Raw genomic sequence first — 23,445 nt, 5'->3', positions numbered from 1 at the left:
GAGCCACCATTCTCCCGAATTTCTCCCGATTTCCACCTGGACAACAAAATTGCTAAACCATCCTTAACTGGGCTGCCATTTCCGGCGGGACAATAATAACGGTGACACCTCGAAGTCAAGCGTGGGAAGTAGAACAAAGGAAGAGGAAGCAGAAGAGAAATGGCAACAACCAGTAAGAGAAGGAAATATGCATGCAAGTTTCAAAATGATTTGAAAAAAGAATTTGATTTGACAGCTATCTAATTTAACTTATTTTGTCTGATAAATAAACACTGTAGAATTCAGGTTTTTTTCTGTGTATATGTACATGACGACCCCCCACCCCCCAACAGGCCTTTTGAATGTCTCCCTAATACTGAGGTCTCAAGGTTGGCAAGTATGGCTATACATAATTTGTGGTTGGGATGTCACAGTCTGTCTCAAGCATTTAGCAGTCTCATAGAGCTGCGAGGGACATAAAAACTACATAATTAGTCTCTACAGGTTCATTTCTACAAGTGTCATATTTCACATTAATACAAATATATTATTGATAGCAGCTATAAAAATAAGTTGGCAAATCTTCACTGAATTATTTTCAGTTCCAGAAAGTGTGCAACAACATACAAGGAACATGCACCCAATATAACCCGCATGTAGTCCCAGTGTATAACAGCAATCATGAGTCAGAAAGTGCAGTTAAAGCAAAGATAAAAGTGTAGTTGTAGATGCTACTGCCATGTTCATCCAGGCTCTTTCAGTCCCCACTTTGTGTGTCACCCCAAGGCAAGCAACACACAGTGGACACTGTGCCTGGTCCTGCTTAGCCTTAAACCCTGGCCCTAAAGGCCCTAGGGCACCCCTGAGCCTACCCAACTTCCTTGGGCCCACAGTTGGTGATCTAGTTTTACATATGGGATCCCTCTATTATTCATAGTCCAGGGCAGTCTCGCTCTGTGGTGCCACAGTGGGTTATGTGGGGGGCAGAGGGGCTGTTGCTTCCTAGTACTTCTTCGTAACCGTGAGAACGCACATGCGCGCGCGTGTGTGTGTGCATTCATTATTTACACACTAGGGGCATTTAATTTTTACATGGGGTTACGTAACATATCCCCACACAGCTTCATTCATCCAGAAAATGTATAAATGTGCATGTATGAATGCAATGCAATCGAGGAGAAGAAGCACACACATACTCACAGCAGTGTGGCTGAAAAGGTAATACAAACGCTACAGGACCCTCTCCTCATATACACAACCAGAAGCACACTCTCTCACACACATAAACACACACACACAGATTACTGATTACATCTCTCTGCTTGTACATGAGTGGGCCTCTGACCAGCAAAGAGGAGCTGGAAGTGAATTACAGACCATTATCCCGTGCACTAAAGCAGTTACAGCTGAAACCTGAGAGCCCTCACCGGAAGGGAGGCATGGAGAGAATACAGGGAGGAGAAATGGAGCGAGGGATAAACCACGGCTACGGTGAGAGTGACTTTAGGATGCAGAAATGAGGAGAGAACAGATGGGGAGAAGGAGACGCAGGGACGGAACTACAGGGGAAAAGACAGTGATGGAGGGCGTCGAGAAGGAGCGGGACGACCACTCTTGACATTTCTCTGCCACTTTGCATGAGTCGAGGATGACGGTGTGCCTTTACTTTCTTTTTTCTTATATTTTACTTTCCCCAGCCATTGTATTCTTAACCCAACCACCCTCGTTCTCACTTTCTTTGCCTTACCCCCACCCTCCGCACCCTGCCCCCCACACACACCCTCCAACACTTTGTCACAGGTTCATGGCTTCCTTGGAAAGATGACATCGCATTAGTCACAGCGTTTAATCAGATGCCATTATCATTTCACAGAACTCTTTCTGTTTGCCGGTGTGCATGGCTGTGTGATTGTCACTTCTAATTCTGGCAGGAACGCATGATTTATTTCCCTGAGAAAACACAGAGAGGGAAGAGGGGAGAAGAAGTTTGAAAAATAAAGGGAGGCTTCTTTTGAAATTAATCAAGTCCAGTCCATGTTAATTTAATTCAGGCTTTATATCGCTCATATTTATTATTCATATTTATTACTGCTGGTGCGTAATTATTTTACTATAATATTATAACTCCTCAACTCATTATCTGTTTTAATGCAGCTATTTGTTTGAACTACCACTGCTGCTGATACTTTGTAGTGGGAGTGCTGCAGGTGGTGATGGTCTTAATATTAATAATAGTAATAACCCATCTATTCCCACTCCCAAATCTTCTTAATTCTCTTTTAATCATGTTGTTCACCTTTCCATCACCACCTCCTTTACAATACAGTGTCCAAAGTCAGTGATGCAGCATTTGCCCTCTTTCCTCCACCACCAAGGGGACTCTGATGGAACTTTCCGGGGTGGACAGGCTGGTGTGCAAAGGTATTTCACTCTCCTAACAAAGCCAATAAATGCTAACAAAGTCAATCCCAAATAAACTGACCTCAGTCTCAGGGTTTGGAAACAGTCCTGAAGAGAAAAATCAGACAGAATAATATGATTAAACTGAAATACAGTCCTAACAGCGCAGGAATTATACTCATCTTCAAGATAAGATGAAGACAAGTAATACTGAAATGTCAGTCACTGAGAATAGCTAACCCTGCCGTCTTTGTGGTTCAGGAGCCCCGTCCCTTCGTCGTTATCAGTGGCCGTGGGCAGTGGACGTAATGGAGGTGGCGAGGACGATAGTAATAACAGCAGTATGATTTTTTTTGACCTTTCATTCCCTCCTTTTCTTCCACCCCCTCCTGCCCCTATTCAGACGCAGAGGAATACAAGCAGGAACTTCTTCACATACAAGCATACATCCAAATACTCAGGCGTCACACACTTTCCTATACATAATATATTTGTTTTGCTTCTTCTCAGAGGGCAACATTAGGATGTGGGAAAGATCCAGAGAGTGAAGAAAAAACGTTTGAAAAGGGTTAAGCAGGGATGAGGGGGAAGGAGTTAGGACAGTGATGAAACAAAAGACGTGTAAAAGGAAAGAGCTGCAGGAGAGAGACATGGACAGAAAGTCGAAGGGAGGATGCAGAGCTGCACTGTCCTCGTGGGGTGCTAGAGGTGGTGGGTGTGAGCCGGGGATAATCCTTGTATCCCATTGTCTCCTGTTTTCAAACCAATTATTGTCATCTGCATCCTCATGAAAGAGAGTTAATGAGGGGAGCAGAGCTTTGGAGTGTCAAAGCATAGTCAAGGGAACAAAGAGCACACAAAAAAATGAGGATAGAGAAAAGAGGATATGGGAGGACAAATGTGGCAGTGGTGGAAAGTGATGGGATGTAAAATAAGTGAAAGTCAAGTGCCAGGTTGGCAGGTGGCTCAGTTGTGGATTTCACGTATCATACCCTACCCTCTGTGCTCTGTCACGTGTCGTGCCTTTACAGAAATGCTAACCCTTCTTTTTGATATTCTCTTCATTTTTTTCTTCATTGAAAGGAATTGAAGACTGAGTTATACAGTTCCACCTCTTAGAAGCTACTAAATGCCTGTATAAAATACAATTCAGTATATATACAGAGACGTATACACACCTGATATACACCCAATCGATACTTTATTAGTTTCACCTTGCTAGGCCTGAGAGGTGCTGCATTTTGCCCTCACAACTGTCTTAGTTCTTCATGGAATAGATTCAAAACTCTTGAAAGAGTTTGGTCCATACTGACATGACAGCAGAATGCATTTGCTGCAGATTTGTCAGCGCAACATTCATGATGCTGCACAAGGGTGCTCGATTAGGTTGAGATCTGGTGACACTGGAAGTCATTCGAATACAGTGAACTTACAGTGGCGTTTTTATCCTGCTGGAAGAAGGCATCAGAAGACAGAAACAATCTTTTTCTAAATACACAGTTGGCAAACAGCCCTTAGGTAGGTTGTGGTAATAAAATGTCCCTCACACCATTACACCAACAACAAGCTCAACTGTAGATACAAGGCAGGATGGATCCATGCTTTAATTTTTTTAATGGCAAAGTCTGACCCTACCGTCCGAATGCTGCAGAAGAAATCGAGACTCATCAGACAAGGCAACGTTTCTTCAATCTTCTATTGTCCAATTTCGGGGAACCTTTGTGAACTGTGGTTTCAGATTCTTGTTGTTAACTGACAGGAGTGGCCCATCAGCTTTGCAGTTGGATGTGTTGTGGGTTCAGAAATGCCCATCTGCATACCTTGGTTGTATTGACTGGTTATTTACTTTCTATCAACTCTGACCTCTGGCATCAACAAGGCATTTTCAACCAGAGAACTGCTGCTCCCTGTTAATTTTCTCTTTTTGGGACTATTTTCTGTAAAACCTAGCGATGGTTATGAGGAAAAATCCCACCAGATCAGCATTTTTTGAAATATTGCAACCAGCACATTAGCAACCAAAAACCATGTCACATTCAAAGTCTTTAAAATCACCTTTCCTCTTAATTCTGATGCTCAACTTGAACCTGAGCAGATACGTTTGATCATGTAAACATGTGTGTGTTAACTAATTGCTACGTAGGAAAAAAATCAGCAATATTATCAGAGAAGCAATAGTTGCTGCCCATCAATCTGGGAAGTGTTATCCCAGATAAGTGTTATCTCTGCAGTGAGAAAGATTATTCACAAGTGGAAAACATTAAAGACAACTGTGAATCTAGAGTCAAATGTGTAGCTGTTGGACAGCTGAATCTTGGCCAGAATTGGGTCATGCAACAGGACAATGATCCCAAGCATGACAGGAAAACTACAAAATATTTCACAACCTCATTGAAATGAGTGCCTTGAATCAACTCTTTCTGTGATTTGGTGCTATATAAATAAAGCTGAATTGAAAAATTGAACTAAATTGAACTTTACAGGAGCCGTGTATGAACGAATGCCCAGAAACTTCAGTGAACTAAAACAACATTGTACCGAAGACTGGTGCAAAATTCCTGCCAAACAATATAAGAGACTGATACAGTCAGACAGAAAATGAAGTTATTGTTGCTAAATGTGGTTCTATAAGATACTGAATGCGGTGGTGTACTTAGTTTTTTTATGACTGTGGGTTGTTGTTTTCATAGTTTACAGCATAGTTAATGGGCTTTATACATCAAATTATTACCTCGTGTTGGCCAGACAAGTAAAACAACACATACTGAAAGTACATTCTTATATAATGACCAGCTTATTCGATGTCAAGAAAAATAAGTGCAATTTAAGCAATATGTCTTAGTTTTCCAATATTCAGTGAGACTGCAAACAAAGAAATCATAAACGCACATGGATACGGTCCCCTTTGCTTGAAATTAACAGCTCAGATAACCACTCTCATGATGTGATCCATTCTTTACACTTCAATGAAAAGTCCAAAAATCATGTTCCTCTTCTCAGCAATTTTCACACTACTCAAAGCCATCCAGTGGGCTGGACCTGACTGGCTGTATGATACTTCATTTTGGCTAACACAGTATCCCTGAACGCAGGTCTTGTCTTTTGAAATTTGCATAACTGTTTAACCCTCTCAGGCTCAAATTAAACTTTTTGTTGCTAATGCACAACCAAGTCCTGCAGTGGTACTTCTGAGTAAAAAAAACTCATAAAACATGTATGTGGGGTAATCAGGTTGTTAGTTTTTAACTGTTGCAAATCGGCAACGCCTGCCTCGAGAGGGTTAATGTGACATACAACATGCTGCACAATGCTGAAACCCACCATTCAGTGTGTATGTGTGTGTGCGTCAAACTCAGTGTGTTTCATCTATGTCAGTTATAAGCTGCTTTCACCATGGTAACCATAACTGCAATGTGCCATTTTTAACCTCGGCCAATCATTCACACTCTCTGTATTGTTCCAGATATAGAGCACGTATGTTATTTTAACATACGTTTCAAATTTCAAACGCAAACATGGTCCAAGGAGACAGACATTCGTCAGAGTCTGGATTTGTGAGAGCTATTTTAGAGTCGTGTTAGCTCCTTATTTGAGTCGGCAAAAAGAGATAAAGAGATGATAAGTTTGCTGTTCAGCTTTATTTTTTTCTGCCTGGCAACTTCTGGGACGTTTCTTCTGTGCAGCTGCAATATCACATCTCCGCCTTTCATTTGTGGTGGTGGCAAACACGAAAATATTAAAACCTAGGTTGCGACAAGAAGTTACACCCAAATTAAACAGTGTTATGTTCAGCTTTAAGAAAGCCCTCAAAAGCCGAGGTGTGTGTTGCTCATAAGTTGATCCAGTCACTTGCTCACTGCTGCGATGCCAATGATATCCAAGAATCCACCCACTCTTTTACTCGAGTAAACCGGTGATCAAGTGAGTTTTATGCGTGTGAGGATAAAAAAAAAAAGAAATCAGAAATGAAACAGACTTCAGCTTCTTTTAGATAGATAAATAAAAACACCCACTTTAGTCTCTTGATGCTCACACAATGAAGCGTTCACGCTCTGCATGTGTCTCTGTGTATTGCAAGCGTATGCTGCTTCACCAGTGACTCACAGGACAGATCACTGTGAGCGTCTACAAGCTGGACCTGTCTTCATGTCCCTCTTGCACAAGGCGCATGTGAGGACACACAGATGCGACAAGCTGTGTGAAAAAGCTAGACCCCCCAATAGTTCCCCTTGCATCTATTTGTTGTTACGAGCTGGTTTCTGTGACAATAATAATCTGTTTTCTGCTCAAACCATCTTATTACCAACTCGGTCACAAGCGAAAATGAAATGCAGCGTGAAAGGCTGCATCCAAAGAAGAGATAGGGTGATAATGGCAAATGAAGATGTGATACTTTTTATTTTTTTGCAGCCTTTTTGCTCGAGAAGAGAAAAGGGAGAGAGAAAATGAGGGTTGTCGCAGCTTGGTGGGGGGTGAGGTAGAAAGAACAAGAGGAAAAACTCTAATCTGAGTGCTGCACTCTTGCAACTTGGTCACAAGATCAATGAGAATATGTGAAAGAAAAAAGAAAAAGGGCACGACCTCTCGGTGCACGCAGCAAGAGCAGAGCCTACTGCCATCATGCAGGATAAGCCACCACTCTACAGGCGCTGGCATGCATTTATTAGAGTAAGCACACATTAATTAGTCTATATTGTTTTTAAATTCCTGTGAGAGCCCATAAATCCACTGCACTCCCCCACAACAAATCAATGCAAACCTAAAATTACCATTAAAACAGGATCACTCAGAGCGTTAAAGCCACATTGTTGGTTGATTATGAGCTAAGACAATAAAAATACATCTTGAAGGGATTAGTGCTAATCTCTAGTTGCAATACCTATCACATGACTTGCATGTAATTGGCAAAATCATTATTTTTTTTCTTTCGACAGGAGGATTAAGGCATCGGTGCTCCTTTATGTTTGATTTATTAAAATCAACAATTAACAAATGCAAAAAAAAGCACTTTAGTAAGAGCATCATTAAACAATCTGCGTAAAGACAGAAAGCGTTTCCAACAGTTTTCATTGAAACGCTTATTCATTATTTTAATATCAGGGCATGACAGAAAGCAGGGAGGAAGCAAGGCTTAATAAAGGCGATGTGAAGGTGCAACACATCAGCAACAAAGGACGTGAGTGGGAAATCATATTAGCACCAAGTCTTATCTGTTGGTCTGATGCACATTTGGGCATTACTAGAAAGTTGATTCCAATAGCACTGACTGTATCTACAGATTACCATATAGATAAATGTATAGATATTACACAGACACTCAAAACTTCATGGAAATTTCCACTGATTGTATCAAACAACAGATTTAATTGGCCATCAAGATCCATCCATTCATTTTCTTCTGCTTATCCAATTAGGATCATGATGGAGCTGGAGCCTATCCCAGCTGTCATAGGTTGAAAGGCTGGGTACATTCTGTACAGGTCGCCAGTCCATCACAGGACTAACAGCCCATCAGGATTTCATTTATTTTAGGTTTTTTTTTTTTTTTTTTTGGGGGGGGGGGGGGGGGGCGTTACACTGAAGGCACATCAAGCTTCAAAATTAACAGTGGCAAATTATAGAGTACACCAAGGCTTGCCAACCTAGAAGCTAGGATCACTCTGCTTCCCTTATTACATTTCTAATGCAAGTTCTAGGATTTTGCAGTAGACATACAGAAAGCCTTAATGTTTCTGCCAGAGCTCCACATGGTGATGAACTGCATCAAAAATCCAGAATGAAAGTGTTTTGATTTGACTGGGTCAGTAACGCTGCCATGAGGAGATTAAGGATTCATCACCAGAGCAACGGTAAGCACTAATAAGCACATTTAATGGTGATCCATTTTTTTATTTGAGTTTATTTTCAAGCAGTGCTTTCCTCTACTTTTTGCTAGCAGTTGGGAAAACCTGATTGGATAGTCGCAAGTCCATCCGATATGACTACTGTCTGACCTTTAGCTTAACAAAACTGCTAAAAATAACTGTGTGAGGCCTCATTTTGCCTTTCCCATACTGATGTTAAGTCACATGAAAAAGGTGAACTGGCTGTAAGGTGTACATTCACATTTGGTAAGTCCACAGTTCAAAATCAATGTGGCAGCATTTAACAGGAAGTAAAGACCACTGAGGCTTAGCTGGAGAGTTTTGAAGTATGTTGTTTTTTTGGTGTGACCATACTACGACAAACATGTTCTGCTTTGTTCTTTTGAGTTTGAATAAAAAGTCCAAAGTCCAAATCCACCTTAAGCTCAACTGCAATGTTTGGAGGATGAAAGAAAAGTCTTTTGAAGTGATAATAATAGCTGTTATAGTTAACAACAGCAGCACTAATCTTTCTCTCTCAACTACAATACTTATACTTGCTACAATTTAAACACCCTTGAGGCCCGCACTATTTAAGCAGCAGATGTTGCCTTGCAACACAAAGGCTATTTTCAAGGCTCAGGAAATGTATTTCATGGATCAAACCGAACCAAAAGTCACTAACAAAAGGAAATTTCAAAGCACAGCAAAGAGGAAATTATTTAAGCCACGAGGCATTTTTTTGGCTAGAGGCCATGTGATTTATGAAGCTGATGTGGGCAATTCAGCATTGTTTGGGGCCCAGTTCATATTTTCCTTTTAGTCTTCACTGCCATCTGAAAAAAAAAACCCACACAAAAAAAACCCACCATCTCTAAGAGGCCAAAGGCTCCTCTGTGTTTAGTCTGCCTGATATTTGGTAATGTAGATTAATTTTTTAGACCCATTTAGTGAAAACAGCTACCTACTGCTGCTCGAAATTATGTGATTAAAGTGCAGAGGCTCGACTACGGCATATAATGTTAAGGGCAATAGGTCCGAAACAGATTCAGGAGATTAATATGTGAGGGTTTGTTAAAAAGAGGTTAATACAAGTCCCTTTGCATTACACGTTATCATATAATTCCCACTAGTACGGCTTTAAACCTTTTTTGTGTACAGATTTTATCATAAAATCTAAAACACAATGGAAAGCTAGATTAGGAGTAAGAGTTTTGTTCAGTTTTTTTCCTCTTATTGCAAGACAGGTCTTAAGGCATAAATGACACTTTCTGACTTTTTTTGTTGACATTTTCTGCAGTCAGGCCGTGAACTCTGGTAATTATCTGGCTTTATGCGGAGTTCTCTGACTGCCAGCATTTATTCTGCGCAATTAATTAGCCATCAAGAACTGAAAGCCCCACTGACGGACACCAACTTAGGCCGACTCGCTCACACCGTTCCCCATTGTCTGTCGCTGAGTTATTATGTCTAAATTTTGTACAAACATGTTTTTGCTGTGACAGTCCTGAATGGATCCAGTGCTGACTGTGCTGGGTCCCTCCTCTCTTGTTTTCTGGATAGAAGTACAGATGGGTGTGAACGCGTTTGTGTGTACGTGCGTTCTAACTGATGGGCTCTGGCCGTGCGATCCATGCTGCTGTCTAATTATCCTGATGTGATGGATGGCTTTGATTAAATCATGTGACGGCTGAGACAGTTTCTGCCTCCCTTTGCCTCTCGTCTCTCGACTCCATCGCTCTTTTTCTTCTTCTGTGACACACTTGCACGCAGACAAACGCATTACATAGGCTGCAAGCCCTTAACTCTAGTCTCTCTGTTTTTTTCTTTCATCTTATGATACAGGTCTTCAGTAGTTCAGAACAGATGAGCGCTGCTTTTAGCATTGATGAAAGATATCCATAAATCATCCGGCGGGAGAAAAAGAGAGTGATGAGGGTGGGAATGAGACCAGGAGGCAAAAAAGATGGATAGATCGAGACATGGAAAATAATAGTTCAGTTTATAATTTTCATTGACTTCTGGACTGAATACAGCCACTGGTTCTGGTTGTCTTTTATCTCGACCTGGATCCAAATATCAATAATATCAAAACCAAAGCTGGAATTGGTATTCTTTCGATCGATGCTTTATTTTTATTCTTATAGTTTAATATGTATCCCACTGACCTGTGTTAGATTAATAATTGTTTTGGAAATGAAATGTGCCTATTTTATTTATAGTCTTTAGTACATTTAAATGACAGAAGCTGACCCAGCATGTTTAGAGACAGGCACATTTACATTACAGTCTCCAAAAACACCCAGTTTCAAAATAAAAGAAAAGCTGAAGGGTGTGATTTAGCAGTTATTCAAATGTGTTCAAGATTTGCAAATTAATGATGATTCGGCTCATAAATCATAACACGCTGCTCTCTCGTACATAAACTGCCTTTATAGGTTAAAAACTCTGGTATGGGTATCTGCAATATTTACATGGCATCAGATCGATACCAAGATTTGCAGTATTGCTCTGCACTAGACTCTATTTTTGTTCTGTATATTTTATTTTCCTTGAATAACATTAAACAGAAAATTTTGCCTTTGAGGAACGTCCCTTCTTGTGCACGTTGGATAAAGAAGAGCGATAATAAAAAACTTTTATAATCCAAAAACTGCAGAAAGAGTCCTATTTGAACATAAAAGGAAAAAATGCACCTGTGAGAGAAATATAGAAATTAGAACATAAAATGGGACGATTTTATTCTCGCATGTTGTTGCTGGGAACAACGTTGGGATGAAGGAGTGCTCAGGGAAAATGATTTTCGCCCTAATTCTCTTATCTCCTTCCGATAAGCTCCACTGCAGATAATCAAAAAACTAAATTGATAACCTGCTCTAATGCAGGCTCGCTTCTGTCTGCAGCTACACACACCAAACTGCACACGTCCTAATGAGATGCTGTCCTTCAGTGCTACAAAGAGCTGCTGTTTGAAGTTACTCTCCCAGAAACCATATGCTCACAGCGGGAAGACTGGGCACAGATCCACGAGCCGCACAGGCACACGCATGCACGCAGTAAAGCCTGTGTAGCCACACACACCTATAACCATTCAGAAGTGAGACGTGAGTGAGGGAGAAAAATGGAGGAAAGTGACTCATCTCTGCAAAATACTCCTCACAAGTCATCAGTTAAAAGCTTCATGTGGACTTGTCAGTGAAACACGTAGTCACAAGCTGTATTGTAATTGATGTCAAGGCATAACCAGCTAAACTCAACACTTTCGCCCATTAAATATGCCCATAAATGAAAGGCAGCAAGACTTTTAATGTGAAAAGTCAAGAGGAAGTCCTTAGTTATAGCATTCAAATTACAAAAACATATCATTACTAAGGGAGGAAAGCCCGACGTGACTCTGATAGAATTACTGCTTCTGAAATGCACATAAATTTAAAAGATAAGAAGTAAAGATGCAAGAGGTTTTGAGTTTGCATCAGCTGACACAGAGAAATGCCCAAACCTCCCATTTCTGACCACTACTGAAGGTTAATGAATTGTCAACCCCAAGTTAGTAGCCAATGAGCATGCATTTTTTATTTCTGCCAAAGCCAAGTCCAGCCTTTACTCGTCACTCCCCATTTCCCAAAACCAACATGTGGAAGCAAAAACACTCATGTCGGGGACTCATAATGGGACTTCACTAACCAATCGCTGACATCACAGTGGCTACATCCATCTTTTATATAAACTGTAGGGGTGGAACAGCTTTTCCAGCTGTTCTTGAAAGCCAGCCTAGTCCCTAGGGTACAGCACAAGAAACAGCATCCTGCTGCAACTTCTTCACAGTGAAAATCAAGAAAAAGCTCACAGGAATAATCAAGCATGCAACCAAAATCACCAGCACCACTTAAACCCAACTCTTAGACCCTCACAGCTTCCATTACTAAGGGCCCTGTAGACCTCCTTCACCACTCCTTACAGCTACTCCCATCAGGCAGCCACTAAAAAGTGCCTTGGGCCAAAAAGAGAACTTTGAAAAAGTTTTTCATTCACACCACAAAATTCATTTTACACATGGCCACAAACTCTATCAGTGTGTTCAAATGCTACTTTGCGAATGTGCTCTTATCTATTCATGGAATTGGTGTTATTAAATGTACTTTATGGTCTCCGATTTAACTTTGACTGTGTGAATTAGACTTTTCTCTGCAGTAGATATTTTGACTTATACCAGCAGGAAAAGCACAGATGCTGTGCTTTATTAATGTATTCCAGCCCCACTTTGTCAGTTGGCACCTGAATGAGAATCCAGCAAAAGTTGAAAGAAAACTCCAAGGACAGTTATGGATGTGTTAGTAAAGCCACAGAAAGGAACAGAATTTATAAGGTGGAAGGATCCTCTCATACTGAAAAGTGTAGTCAGTGCCGAGGGCTGCAAACCTGCATTCCTTTGAACGACCAGCAGGGGGGTGACTCCTAAAGTTCCTTTATTTGGTCTCTTTTAGACTGAAATAGATTCGATTCGATTTGATTCGATTAGCCTTTATAGGGTCACTTCTGAGAAATTTAAACTGGACAACAGAGGGAAACATAAAACACACATACAAACACTTATTTATATTTTTACCCTAATTACAATTGAATAATTAGCCGATATTGGCAATAGAAAATTTATACCTATTGAACTTACAGTTTGGTGCCCTAAAGCTTTTGCCTGATGGTGTCAACTGATACTTATTAAAGATGTGATTTTTGTCCTCAGTAACTTTCAGACCCTGCTGTATCACTGACTCTGAATGGGGAAATGAAAGGAGCACGTCAACTATCTTTCCAGCCCTTTTAATTTTGAACTTGGGATCTGAGCTTAACAGAAAGGTTGCCAAACCATGTAGCAATACAGTATAGTAATAAAGCATTTCCACTCCATGGACCCCAAGCCTTCTTAAAAAAATGCAAGTGTTGACTAATTCAGGCGCACACATAATCTACATGATGAACCCACTGTAACAGACAAAGTAAAGACCTAGATAGATGATAAACAGGGTATGATCTGAGGTGTGGATATATTTGACAAGTCACTAGTGTATCAATCAAAGTCCTTGGGATCTTAATAAGAAGATCCATCATTGTTGTTTTGAAAACCAAGACATCAAATGCACTTTAAAATTTGAAAGCAAACCAAAGGGGGACGTCAAGGTGACTAAATCAATTTTTAGGTAGAGTCAACTTTCCTAAAATCTAAACCACGTAAGTAAAAACGCCTGTGCAGAGACTAAGAATTAAAAGAGAGTCATCATTATAATGGGTGTTCTTGATTATGATTAATTGACTAACCATCTTAACCATCTTAGGACTTCCTGAATTACCTGAATAGAGCCTGTTCTAGACCCTATGGTAAGAGGCTATGCCATGACAATGATCATTCAGTGACCATAGAAGTCTATCTGTATTCTTAGACATAGCAGAGAAGACTACTTTTGGTGTCCAACTTGTGTATTATTTTCTAATGTGTGTTATTTCATGCAGAGCACTCAGAATCTGTCAGAATATATATGTACCCTGATGACAATGACAGGAATGATAACGCTACTTGGCGACAGAAATAGGCCATTTTAGGCATGTTGCAGAGAGTTTCCGGTTCTGACAGCAACAATGTGATGCATCTGTAATTTTACTTCTATAGAACATCCCATCACATCCTGGCCTTGTATTACATCAGATAAAATGCACAAACACAGGGCACTTAGCCTCTAAGTGGCCCTCTCTGTAGCTGTAATTAGGTGAAAGCTTCAGCATTTCATTAACATGGTAAATCCAACAATGGACAAAAAGAGAGGAGTGTAACTGTATTAGCTGAGGTGACGAAGGCTAAACAAGTGAACAGAGAGGATAAATAAATAAAATGACAAATGTTTGGGAGGTAGATAGATGGAAGTCCGTTGAATGGTTTTAGCCAATTACAGAAAAAGAGTAGATAGATCCAGGGTTCCTCCAAACACCAGATATCCTGTAGAGTGCTGACATCACAAGAGCGAATCAAGAGAAAGGAGGGAAGAGAAAGTGAGGGGAGATGGAGAAAAAGGAGGAGACTGAAGCTAAGAATAGTAGTACATCCTCGGGCCAGCACAATCGGTCAGTCATGCCAGCTATTTTTTACTTTACTACTGTGCCAGTCTGTACTTGTCTTGACATCTTTCCATCTACTGTTTCTATTTTCCTCTCGCCATTAGCCTCTTTCCAAAATGCAAGGCCAACAGTATGGCAACTTTGTCATGTCGATGTTTCTCAACCAACCCACGCAGGGTAGTGACAGTTTAAACTGTTGTATGTAGTGTTCAGCCATGACGGTCGACAGCAGCAAACATCTCCAGAGACGCGACTTAGTCAATATTGCTTCAAATGTGAGATCAAATACAAGGCAGGCCATGCAGGAGAGTGAGCGGCATGCTTCAGAATCCCACTTTCTCTGAGCTGTTTCACTGACGTGGGTTAATCCCCGAGGGATGGATTTCAAGGACGCAGAAGACAGAAGTGGAATTCGTATGTGGGTACAGGTGACGTGTAGCTGCAGGAGTTACATTCATGTGTGATTGTGCCTTCTACTTACCACAGTCTCATCAGGAAATGGTGCTCCATAGGTATAGGCAGAAAAGGATGGAAAAATAACTCGGTCCCAGTCACTCTGCAGACAGGGGGAGAGACAAAGACAACATCAGGGAAGCTCAAATAAAAATCTCACGTGCAGATTTGCGCCAGACTTATCACATGTGGATGGAAGCATTTAGTTCCATTTCTCTGCAGTACATCCTTCTCCCCGTTATGGGAAAAGCACCCCTCCCCATAAGCTCCGACCTGTAAATGAGTGCCTGCAATGTGGTGGAAGATGTGCCTGCCGGTCCCAAAACAAGAAGCCTGTTAGGAATGCCAGGCCCCGGGGCCACGAATGGTTGGATGATAGGAGGATATGACAAGAGGAGAACGAGATAACAGCAGAGAGAGTGAAATTAGCCATGGAAATAAAGGGATGGAAAAGAGATACGGACAATAACGAGAGAAAGAAAGAGGAGGGGATGACTCAGAGGCTAACAACTTAATTGAGTGTGTGCTGCATCCAATTACCTCCTAAAAGCAGCAGAAACTGTGAAATCATTGAACTTCAGAAAAGAAATACACCGAGGCTTACACAAAGTAACACTGTGTCACCTGATGGGAGAACATGTGTGTGTAGCTGTGTGTGTGATAACACGCCAACAGGAAAATAGGATGCTTTGTCTGTGTGACATAAAATGCTAGCAAGCTAACTGTGGTGGTATTACAGGATGCCACAGGGTTGTGCATGCTTTATTACCCATCCATTAGCATTAGCATGAGTACAGTGAGTACTGCTAGCTGTTAGCAATACCTCTCTGGGACTTTCTTTCCCCCTTCCTGTTATTCTGTGCCTCATTATAGCTAATGCACACCCTCGGCATGTGTTACTTTGGTGCTCCATGGCAACAGCAGCTAATATACACACAACATTTACACAGTTAAATCCATAAGAGAAATCATCAACAAGGCACTGGATGTGTTTTAACAATCCCTAAAGGACACGGCAACAGTATGAAATCATTTTCGCTGTGATCACCTGGTAATGATATTTTACTCAGTGGAATGGCAGTGTCATGCAGTGTTGCATTCAGAGACCCAAGTCATCACAAAATGGTTTTAACATGCATTGTGTGACAGGAGGCGGTGTATTTTTGCCAATCCTACATGGAGGATGTGCTGCTGTCACTCGTCAAGCAGAGCATGGCAGATGCTCTCACGAGCCTCCATTGATTTTGTCGCAAAAAGTGTGTGTGTGTGTGTTTGTACATGGGTGTGTGCGCGGGTGTGATGTGTCGCTAGCTAGCTGCAGAGATAATTAGAACACAACTCTTTTGCTGTCCCTGTAGGCCACTGATCCAGCTGCTTTCATCTAATATAGGTCAGCTGTGACAAAGCCCTCAGCATGGACACTGATCAGCCCTGCTGGCACTGTCATACGCAAAATATGAAGTTAAACTCATGCACAAACACGCAGACTGATATCCTCTCTCGTGCGCAAGCACGTCCATGGCACGCGGCACATGTAGCAGGTAAAATTCCTAGCAGTGCTGAAAGAAACACACACACACACACACACTGCTTTGTGTTGTCGTTTTCCAGTAACACAAACTGCTCGATTCATAAATACACTGGAGAGCGCAAATGAGAAACTTCAAGTCAGCTCTCTCACAGCAAAAGAAAACATTGCCAGACATATTCAATGCAAATTCATTCATTTGCTTTGAAATGAATTCTACACTAGAAATTGTTTTTTGTCAGATCATGCTTATATCTAATACTCAGTGATGCGCAAACTGCAGTAATTATTTATAGTACTAGGTTATAATAGCGTCCCACAAGTGCACAAACATCAAATTAAAATTAGACACAGCAAGAGACAAGCCTGCTGACATAATCTTTATTAACATAACAGCATATAAAGATATTTCAGTGTTTTTAAAAACAATGATAAAAGTATGTAACAGATTGGAGATACGACAGAAACAAGCATCTGGTTCTGAGTAACTGACTCAACAGGGCCCTCAACTTTATAGGCAGTGGATGGTGATGTGAATAACATTGATTATTTCATTACAACGCGGCACTCTGCTAGGAGCACTAATGTCCTGGGATATATGTGGATATACAACCAAAGGCTTCATTTTCAGTACACATGGCACTCCCCAATGGCTGCTGCCTCACAGAACAAGACAAACCACGCAATGCATTTAGACAGGTGGCATCATGGTTGTAGCTGATCACCGTACTTAGCTACTGATTTTGCTGCCTAATACATACACACAATCATATCATGCCCATTCTGGATTATTCCTGGACATTAAGCTCAGTGTTTGTAGGAACCCAACGGTTACACCTTCTCCTTTATTTCACATTGAACCATATGCCAAAATGGCATATGGCACTGTTACAGACATGTTGGGAGCTAAACAACATCTGCCACTACTATGCTTATAAGACGTTGAGTTGTTACTTTCCCAGATATATTCTGATTTATTACACTTTCCAGTTAATGTTTTAAAACATCTGGATAGTTGCATGAAATTACAGTGATTGATTGAAAATAAAAAAAAAACCCAAAAAAACAACCAAACAAAAAACTTATTACTGTCATGAGTTGCAAAAAAAAAAAAAAAAAAAAAAAGAAGCTAAACGCATAAAAATCCTAACATTAATGTGAACTTTGCAATTTCCTTTTATCTGTCTGCATAAACTGGACAAGCCACTTGGAGCATGCTCTCCTTGGTAACAACTGTTCTCTACATAACCCCTAAAACTGCACAGTGGGCTTCAGCTTATTTAATAATAGATGTCAACATCCTCATACACGCTTTTAAGAGGCATATAATATACTCACTCGCATCCACACTTGCACTGTTTGCACTCTCAGACTCTGCACTTGTACTTGCACAACAACTTTTTGTAGTCCTTCCACCTAAATAATTAGTCACCAGGAGTGACCTCACTGAGGGTCGCGAGTGGGGGGTGCATGATGCGAGCAGCAGGGAGGAAGAAGGGCAACGTGGGCGAGGAGAACAGCAATTATTTTCTCTTCTTTTCTCCATGCACTCCACTCTGTTTCCCCTCAATTACAAAGGCCACATTTATTAGGTGCCACCGCTGATATAGAGAGTACCACTAAAGTGACTAGCGCACCTCCTCAGGTGTTTTATTCGAGCTATTATATTGATGACCAACTCAATAGAAAAACATTATTATCTTCTGCCAGCCTAATGCAGTGGACTCGCTAATGGGGCAATAATTGGTTCAAATTGCGAAGTTAACACGTAGTGGCATAGCCTTTGGGATGACTCGATTAAAGCGCCTTGGCTGTGTCGCATTGCAGGAGATCCATGCATTCTCTCGACTCCGGTCAATTCTTTTTTACCCTCACTCTACGTCTCTTTATTTTTGCTCCCAATGCGTGCCCAGAGAGTGCTGTGCTAACACGTGGGGTCATACCAGGCTTTAAACAACTGGAGCTATTTATGCAAATATAATCAATACTTAATTGTCTCCCTCTCTCTCTCTCTCCTTCTCTTTCTCCCTCTCACTCGCTCTCTCCATCTCTCCGTCTAATAAGAGACTGCAGCAGGGGTATTAATTAGGGCCAGACATGCACCAAGGATTTCCCACAGGGCTGAGCAGCACGGCCAGTTCATAGTGGGTCAGCAGAGGACAGGTCTGGTCTGGCCACTGCAACGAGAGACTGCAGAGACAGCGGTTGCTGCAGAACAATCTACAGCAGGCCTGCTTTGCTTTAATGGCTCTAATAAACCACCTTCTATAGACGGTGCAGGTAAAGAGCGTAAAAGCATTATATAGGTGATATAAGGCTTTCCATTTGTTTAAGCTTAACAGCGTTTTGTAAGCTGAGTGAATTAACCACCACACACGTGGTTAAGGACACTAAGCTGGACAAGTTTCCCTTTCTTGCAGTAATGAGAGTGGTATGTGACTATTTTTATACTGTTTTCACCATTTGTTCTTCATTTGTCTAATTTCTAGCCCAAGATTTTGTGACTGAAATAACATATTAGAGTAGTGCTACCTGCTAGATAAAAAAAATTCACACTGGCTCAATTGAATGGTTGGCAAACCAGGTGAGTTTAATGTTTCAGCTAAGAAAACAGGTCTTCAATACACAGCCGGTGGCTTCATATTTGATATGATGTATAAGGACCGAGGCTCGTGGCCCATGTCTCACTATAGAATGAAATCAGCATCTTCACTTTCTAAAGAGTAATACGGGCAAAGCTAATATTATGACATTAGGGAAAAACTTCCCTTTAGTGCAATGTCACAGCTGCTTTATGGCTCTGATGAACACAAATATGCTGTTATAAAATATTTAAGCTATTTTTTCCCCTAACATAGGAGCCTTTGTCAAAACCATTGCATTACTGTATTTTCAACTTTGGGGCAACTGCTAAACCCAAAGAGTCTCGAAGCTTAGTTCCATTTGCGAATCAGTGTCCTACATTTAGGACACTGCACATAGATTTTTAATAACTTCTTAGGGATTTCCACAGGATTAAGTTCAGACAACCCAAGCAACTTCCTTAACACCAGCCATTTCCAATTAGATCCTATTAACAGAACACTGGCTTCAGCGCTGAAAACATACCCTATAGAGGATTTCTGTTGGCTTAAAAGAAGGAAAAAAGTTGAACAGTTCTATCCATTTTCTATGGTATATGCCATTCATCATCTTTATCCCACAGCGCCGTGAAGTTTTGTGATAACCACAAAATGGAGATTGCACAAACAGAAATCAGGTATACATTAATGCACAGTTTAAAAGTTGTTCTATCAGGCTGTGATTGAGATGACCGAGAGCTAGACAAAGTGCAGTAGAAAATACAAGAAATAAGAATAGTTTATACTATTTCCGAGTCCACTTAAAGTACACATTTGGTGTGTGTCTCAAGGACAAATCCACCAAGTTTGAACAAACAGGATGTCACACACATGCCCTGTGATCATCCAGTAACAATGAAGTTCCCCTCACATGGACTGGATACTTGCATACTCATGGGTGCAGAAAATGTATCATCCACAAAAGGGTTATTATGCACACAAGCTGCAAGTGCTACCTATTTTCATCACCTTCTATGACTATTATCCATTCATCTATTCATCCATCCATCCTCTTAACCACTTATTCATTTTAGGGTTACAGTGCTGGAGCCTATACTAGCGAGAGCCAAAGTACACCCTGGACAGAGAGACAGAAAACCATTCAGTCTTACACACTATGGCTAGGTGATTTATTTTTTCTGTCCCATTTAACCCAAAAGGTCATTCTTCCCTTTATGGAAGCACTTCAAAATACACATAAGTCTAGTACAATGACATTACAGACGTAAGTCCCCTTTATAATCTGAGTACCTGCTTAGCATTGACCAAAATCTGAATTGAGTCTGAATCATATTGGGAGTGATTACTGATAAGTGATGTCTAAGGAGTCACTGGTGATGAATTTAATGTTCGGAGAAAGGCAAATTATAGTTTTCAAATGATGTGAGTTAGAATGTATTAGGATAAGGTTAAGGTCATGGCTGATAATGACTTTGACCTCAGAGGGTTCATGGAACATCTGAGAATGTGTTAAGCCCCTGTTAGTGTTACAACGTATTTCTTAGGTGACTGTGACACTAGAAAGGCACATATTGGAATAAAAAGTGAACTCTATACAGAGCTGATGGATACTGTAAAAATCCGAGCAGCTCAAACGTTTCTATATATAACAAAGCCTTCACACAGTTTGTGTGTAATACCTTACTTTATCAACATGACTGCGATCTTTCTGCATTTTCCTCTAATATGCAGGCGCACGCACTAACACCTGGATCCTAAAAAGTACCCTCATCTCTTGTCTTAATGGATTTGAGACTATATTCTGACTATACACAAATCAAATGAATGTGCCAGTTCAAGGCACGCCCGGGGACATGCTGCACATTAGAGAGAGGCATCAGTGATGCTTTTAAGAAAGTATGTATGAATCAGAGGTCGGTGAGCAGAAGAGGAAGAGAAAAGAATGGCGAGGAAAGGCCGAAAACAATGTAAAAGGAGGGGTGAGGGCAAGGAGACGTGGGAAATGAAATGCTGAAGCAGAAGTAAAAGATGGGGTAAAAGTCTGTTTTTCTTGCTCTAGAGGGTTTCAAGCAAGTGAACCGTGCACCACTGTTACATCTTTGTATGTCTGTTAAGGATCGCATGGACTGCAAATATTTTTGAATATGCTTGTGGTGCAGCTGCAGATGCAGCTGTGCAATGCTTCACAATCTTGTATCTTTATGGGTGCACTCACACAAACCTATTCTCTGTGGTCAGGGCAAAACGCTTAAAGCTCGGTTCTCCCTCCAGTACTCACCTGACAGCTCACCATTTTTCATACCCTTTGTACCGCTCTCTCTCTCTCTGTGCCTCCTTCTCTCTCCCTTCGCTCTTAAGGATCCCTCAGTTCTCATTAGGCGATTCCTTGGCAGCAGGTGGATACAGTGAGTGTTTCTTCTTCCTTCACACTTCCTTAATCAATCTTTCACCCTCTCCTATTCTTTCCTCTTAGCCTCTCACTACCTTCCACTTGCACATCTTAAACCTCTCTCTCCTCTCTCCCTCTTTCCTCGCCAAAGCTTGGCCACTTCATTTATCGCTGTAAAACTGTTCGTTTCTCACAGGACATGAGGAGAGGAAGACGAGTAACAGCAGAGGAAACCGAGACAACTATCCTTAAAATAAATAAATAAATAAAACAACCAGAAAACAGATTTGCGTTTGAGTACAGTGGCCCCATATTGCCTCCGTTTTGTTGTTGTTGTTGCCAGTCATAAGTGAGCAGTTTGGGGAATGGCTAAAGTTATGATTAATTCATTTCAACGCTGCTAGAGAGTATATCGGTGGCAATGATGCCCCAGAGCACCCAAACAATCCGAATCACATTCATTATTGTCAGTCAGACCGGGAAAAGAGTTTGTGTACGTTTGATTGCTGCAACTCCTTTAAAATGTGCACAAACACGTGTGATTCGTAAATGCTTTTTTTTGTCATTGTCCCTTCACCCGAGACCCAATTCCAAGCTTGCTAATGCGTTATGGATCATTAGACAAATATACTGACAGCGTGCTGATTACAGAAATGAATGATGCATGATGCCGTTTTGCTCCATTGTGCAAGTGTCAATTTATTTACTTGCCTCGAGACAAAAAGTCTGAAGACATAGCATAGCATGTCCATTAGCCTCAGACAGAGTACTGGTAATATGATACACAGGTTACAGCAAGAGGGCGTCACTGCATCGTGCTGAGAGAAAATCTTGGTATTTGCACAGGTACAGTCACAGGGTTTTTAAAGATAGTTGACCCCCCCAAAAAAAAAAAAATAAATAAATAAATAAATAAATAAATAATTTTTAGGTCAAACGCTTCAAGGGAGTCAGTGAGGGAGACAGAATGAGCAAGGGCCAGACCGAAAGGCTAAACTAATTGAAAATCCAAAGAGGACAGGCTAAAACAAGACCATACATGAGGAAATGACCTGAAACAGGAAAAACAGGAAGAATAAAAATGATGACTAATGACAGGCAAAAAAAATAAAAATAAAAAAATAACGCAAGGAAATAAAAATGAGCTAGAAATGAAAATGAATGAAAAGTATGATGACACAAAACAAGAGGTGACTGAGTCAAGTTCATAAAGCAGGCATTGCAGCTCTTTACAGTGCACAAATATGAGCTCTCTCTTCAGTTTTCTCTTCAGCTTTAAAGGAAATCCTAACTGCATTCATCGACTGAGCCTTCAACAAAGTCAGTTCTCGTCCCCGGGGTGTCGAGTAGCACGGTTTCCTCAGAGCAGCTGCCGTGACTCTATTACTGAGAAGGTGTACTTTGGTGTGTGTGCCTGTTACGTTAAAGGTTATGGCAATAGAGATGGGGATCTAGCCCTCCCAACTTGACATATGTCAACGAGCGGGGTTACTGCTGTGAAAGGTGAGTTTTAGTTTATGAAAACTACACAGTTTTCATAAACCTAAACACGTAGTTTGTAATGCCTAAACGTCACCAGTGAGTAAAGATTGAATTAGCCATCCCATCAACCTGTTATTTCCAGTACATCAAGGCATCAACTCCACAGGTCACTGTGCATGCAGCTCCATCTGACAAAACAGGATTAAATTGCACCCTGCGATGAGAAATTACTGACAAATTTGTGACTTTTGGCTCACAGCTGAAACCCGCGCATCAGCTGCTTTAACCATTTACAGTTCAATTATTTGCTTTATACACTCAAACAATCTCAGGGACTTAAAATCATTGATTTTACTGATTGCTGTCTGAGCAATCAGTAAAATCAGTTAAACTGCAGTTAAACTGCTCTTGTTTTCACACCAATAAGCAACAGTCGAGGCTAAAAAGATGAAATTTGTTCGATGATGGCGCTTTTACTGATTTCATTTGCTTTCGGCCCTTTTTCGCCTCTCAGAAGTCACTTTGACTCAAGAGTAAAAACCAGCACTCCCATTCAAACGTTCACATGGAAAGATTTTGCAGCTCGATTCCTGCTGCGATTCTCAGCATAAGAGATGCTCTCTTCAGAATTTTTTGTTTTTTCAAAAACCTTTTTCATGTTTCGCTAATGGTTTCTTGTTGCAT

The 23,445-nt window shown here is 40.9% G+C and overlaps 1 protein-coding gene across 4 annotated transcripts in view; it reads right to left on the bottom strand.

Moving 5' to 3' along the window:
- dlgap3 (discs, large (Drosophila) homolog-associated protein 3) overlaps positions 1–23,445 on the bottom strand; it is a 158,808-nt gene that overhangs the window by 55,449 nt on the left and 79,914 nt on the right. For all 4 annotated transcript variants that reach the window (XM_026157069.1, XM_026157070.1, XM_026157072.1 and 1 more), the window contains exon 2: positions 14,809–14,883. The gene's annotated coding sequence lies outside the window, so the exon portion shown is untranslated. The remainder of the gene's footprint in view (positions 1–14,808; positions 14,884–23,445) is intronic.

The sequence above is a fragment of the Astatotilapia calliptera genome, chromosome 22, assembly GCF_900246225.1.
Source record: "Astatotilapia calliptera chromosome 22, fAstCal1.2, whole genome shotgun sequence".
Lineage (NCBI taxonomy): Eukaryota > Metazoa > Chordata > Actinopteri > Cichliformes > Cichlidae > Astatotilapia > Astatotilapia calliptera.
This window is presented reverse-complemented; position numbering and strand designations above follow the sequence as displayed.